This window comes from Myxine glutinosa, chromosome 1, assembly GCF_964187855.1.
Source record: "Myxine glutinosa chromosome 1, kmMyxGlut1.1, whole genome shotgun sequence".
Classification (NCBI taxonomy): Eukaryota; Metazoa; Chordata; class Myxini; order Myxiniformes; family Myxinidae; genus Myxine; species Myxine glutinosa.
Window position 1 is genome coordinate 274,783,625 of NC_136261.1, and position 5,000 is coordinate 274,788,624.

General features: G+C 39.1%; 1 pseudogene across 1 annotated transcript in view; it reads right to left on the reverse strand.

The window, feature by feature from the left end:
* LOC137419415 (homeobox protein Hox-D8-like) overlaps nt 1–1,356 on the reverse strand; it is a 4,347-nt pseudogene extending 2,991 nt beyond the window's left edge. Inside the window, exon 1 of the transcript XR_013622073.1 lies at nt 728–1,356. The product of XR_013622073.1 is annotated as a homeobox protein Hox-D8-like (transcript). The remainder of the gene's footprint in view (nt 1–727) is intronic.
* Nucleotides 1,357–5,000: the final 3,644 nt, after the last annotated feature.

Here is a 5,000-nt window from a genome sequence, read left to right on the forward strand (position 1 = left end):
ATACATATATATATATACATATATATATATATATATACGCCTCCCAGCGAGTATATATATACATATATATATATATATATATATATATACATATATATATATATATATATACATATATATATATATACATATATATATATATATACATATATATATATATATACATATATATATATATATATACATATATATATATATATACATATATATATATATATACATATATATATATATACATATATATATATATATACATATATATATATATATTACATATATATATATATACATATATATATATATATACATATATATATATATATACATATATATATATATATACATATATATATATATATACATATATATATATATATACATATATATATATATACATATATATATATATATACATATATATATATACATATATATATATATACATATATATATATATATACATATATATATATATATATACATATATATATATATATATATATACATATATATATATATATATACATATATATATATATATATATATATATATATATATATATATATATATATATATATATATTAATTTTTTTAATATACATATATATATACATATATACATACATACATACATACATATATTTTACACACATGACGCTCTGTAAATAAGTGCAGGTAGGATGTGTGCTTCAGAGAAGGGTGATGTAGCAGGCATATACGTGCTGACCTTGTGGTCTCATCCAAGGGAAGACCTGTGCCGCATATGTGGAAGTGCGGTGCATCGAGCTCTTCACTCAAGGCACCCACAGAGGATTTATAGTCAGGAAATTGTAACATGCCGCCGTCTTGCGGGCTTGTAAAAATGGGAGGCCGTGGCAGCGCGTCGTATCCATAAAACTTTGGCGCTTCGCTGTGACACGGCCCCGCGCTGCAGCCATTCCCAGGGTGGTACCCAGAGCCGGGCACGAACGCGGCTGTCCCACTGGCGGCCGAGGGGCACTGGGGACCCCCTGGACCTGCCACCGAGTGGTAGAAATCCTGAACCCCGCCAAGCTGCTGTAGCCCAGAGCCAGTGCTTGTGCCATAGACCACTGCCGCTGCTGCTGCAGCTGCTGCACCTCTTCCTGCCGCGGCTGCCTGGACGTCCTGAGCGAAGCGACAGTCATAGTAGGTGGAGCGGAGCGAGTCTCCAGGTTTGTACTTGGTGAATAGCGAATTGACAAAGTATGAACTCATGGCAGCATTGAGGAGAGCCAAGAAGATGTAGATAGAGGAGGGGATCAGGAGGACGAGAAGACCCTATGACCGAGGTTGGCAGAGACAGGGTTTGCGTTTGCACTGCTATATGGCACCGTGGTGCCCGGTCGGCAGCAATGAGGGCTGAGTGGGTTCTACGACGCCCTGCAACGGGCCACGCGTTTCCATCGCAGAATCTCTTTTCCTGAACTACTTCGCTCCCGCCTCCCAGCGAGTGTCCAACTCACGCCTCACAGCCACCAACGGGCCCAAGAGCCCTTTCTTTTCCCCCCTCTCGCTTCCTTCTCCTTCTATCCGTCCCTCCTAGGATGCAGCCCAAAGCACAGAGACTTTGGATAAGGGGAACCGCGGACGGATACAACGCGACCGAAGCCGACACGGGACCGCATCACCGCAGCGACGATGTGGCGCGGAGAGCGTGTGTACATGCGAGGGGTATATTAAAATATGGCTTTAATACCCTATCATGGCTTTTAGGAAATGCCTCCCTCGCTTTTTATCACAATACGCAGCATTCGACAATGGCCTTTCTCAAGACAAATGTCATCACTCCTTGATGAATATGTGCAAGTTATTGGAGATATTCGTTGTGTAAATATTCCACGCCGTATAAATACCGTGTACATATATTATACCGCATGATGATAATGATCACAATTCTCATCGATACCACTCATAATGAGCAATGCACTGCATGCCGCACACCATTGTTGGCATCATTTTGAAGGTGAATTTCGTTGCCATACATGCATTATGGAAACACCTACCTCGTACATTATACGGGATTTTGAAATGCTTTGTGCTCTTCTTTTAATGGTATATAAAAGCTGATGGATTTCATGTTCACGAGTTTAAACGATGGAAAGTTTTAATTCCTCTTTAAAAAAAAAATTGAATTGAAGGACAGAATTCATGATATTGTTTAAGGAAACCCGTAAAGTTGACATTTTGGTGAGAAATAAAATATCTTAAGAAGCCATGGTGCTTCCATAAAAAAAGAGGATTAATAAAAGGCAGAATGAACAGATTTGAAATCATCAATGATGGTTATTTAGCCAGGATTAGAGCGCATAATAGCAGCACTTATAATTAGGTAAATGACGCAATAATTACGAGATTGTACATTGAGGAAATGTTTAATTAATAACTGACTGTGCATTACTCACAACGTGTGATTGTGTCGTTTCATTGTCACTGCTTTTCCCCTCAAAGATATTTCGATTGACCATTTACGATGTGAATATAATATACATATATATATATATATATATATATATATATATATATATGTATATATAATGTATATATATATATATATATATATATATACACATGTATATATAATGTATATATATAATATATATATATATATATATATATATATGTATGTATATATATATATATATATATATATATATATATATATGTATATATATATTATATTTATATATATATATATATATATATATATATGTGTGTGTGTGTGTGTGTGTGTGTGTGTGTGTAACAAGTTAGTACTTGACAGTAACAAACTCATTTTACAAAGGTTTTTCAGTTATATTTCCTACAAATGCATGTCATATGATTTAATCTTTCAAAACAAGTGTGTCCCCTTATTTTTATTTCTTTTCTGTATTTAAATGGGAGGTGACAACAAACATTTTACGGATCAGCCCTCGCGAGTTTCGCGAGTTATTCGGTGCATTCCCTTGGCGGCTTCAAAGATAATATCCTGAAAAGAAGGTAAGTATTTTGAAAAGAAGGGACTGGCCTTGGATTTTCAATCGACTTCCGCACATATAATTATAATAATAATAAAAATTAATAAACAATGATGTGTAAGTTGTCTTGAGGACCAAGTCAAGAAAGATCCAAATAATTATAGTATAAAATGCATTTAACAAGACATTTTTCTGTATGGTAACATCTAGAATTTTACTTGCACCGAAAAAACCTTTTCGCTATTAGTATTGCAATTTGGCAATTATTGAGATGCGCGATTACGATAGTTAACGTCGCGAATTGCGAAATACTCGTGAATGTTTGCGATTCATAATTGTATTTGAGGAATTGCCCTCTCATCATAATGCTCAAAACCATCCAAATCAGTCTTTACGGTGATTTGTCAACGAGCTGCAAACACCTGCGCCGACACGTGCCTGTCACTCAAGCCCCAAAACATTGAATGAGAAGCAAAAAAAAAAAAAAGCCCCCAAAAAGGGAAAACCCGTGGCTATTTTTTTTTAAAGAAATGTTTATACAACGAGTTCTGATATATAGTACCGAAAGCATCTGCACGAATCAAAATGAATCCGCGCGGGAGATCGTATCGTATATCCATCGAAAAACGGCAGGGAGAGGATATGAAAAATGGCACCATATTGTTATACAGCTCGGTACCATGGTTATGTGTCGGACAATCGAGTCGCCTTATCTGTGCGTTGCCGGCTGCGGCCGGACATTGGGCAATCTCGGAGCAGACTGGGACCGATTGGGGTTCGGAGTGAGCTCGAAGATCTGCTTGGAGCGTGGAGTACGACCGCCACCTGCTGAGGCGAATGGAGACGGTCACATGGCGGTGCAGCAGTCGATCGCACATCGCCCGGCGCAGCTTGAAACGAGCCTTTTCTATTCGCCGCGGGCTGTTGTAGAAAAACGTGAGCTCCTCACAAAAGAACCACCACAATAGCATCTATTGCCACCATAAAACAGTCTTTCCGGCCTCATGGCCGGCCGTTCACCCTGTTGTCGAGTCGCTTTTGTCCCGTTAACCGCTGCATCCTCCAATCGACGTGTCTTAAAAGCCATTATCAAAGCGCTCAGTTGGCATCTGAGATTTCCCCGAGCTCGCAGGAAACCCTCCTCTTTACCACCTCGACGATCGCTGCAGCCTCGCAGCCCTTCGATGCTCATCTAATTGCGCGAGATGTGAAAGGGGAATCCTCCGCATCAAAGGATCTTCTCCTCGAGGCCCAGACCATCTGTCCCTGCGACGCGACGCTTCCAAGGCGCTTGTTCTGCGATGTCTATCCACCGGCTCCTTTGCGCTATTCCATTAAAGACATTTAACGAATATCTCATGAAATTTATAGTTTCAGGGAATTATATCTCATGCCAGAGGTCATATTAATGTGCAGAAACGAACTTAGATGGATGCCTGATAATATTGAACGAGTTTGCGCTTCTGCCTCCCAACACTACTATTTGTATAATAATTTTTATTACGATAATTTCCTTGCGCAAACTTTTAGCAACACCATGTTTTGGGCCAGACACAATATTGCGTCTATATATTTTGGCCATACACAATGCAGAGCAAATTCACAAACCTGACCAGGTAAGATGGCCTTGGGGGTGAAGAGGTTTGCCATATAATGCACTGGTGAGTTCAGTGGGCTATCGCGCATACAAACTATCGAGTGCAGTTGACTGCCGGTTACATTGGGGTTGGTGGTACAGCGGGTGGTTGTATAATCAAGAGTGTCGATGCGTGTATATACTCAGAGGGTATATTTAGGTGTGTGTGGGGGTGGGGGGTGTGTGTGTAGTGTGTGTGTGGGGGGGGGGGGGGGGGGTGGGTGTGTGTGTATGAGTGTGTGTGTATGTGTGTGTATGAGTGTGTATGTGTAGTGTGTAGTGATAGTGTGTATGTGTGTGTATGTGTGTCTGTGTGTGTATGTGTGGTGTGTGTATGAGTGTATGTGTGTGTGTGTATGTGTATGTGTGTATGAGTGTGTGTATGT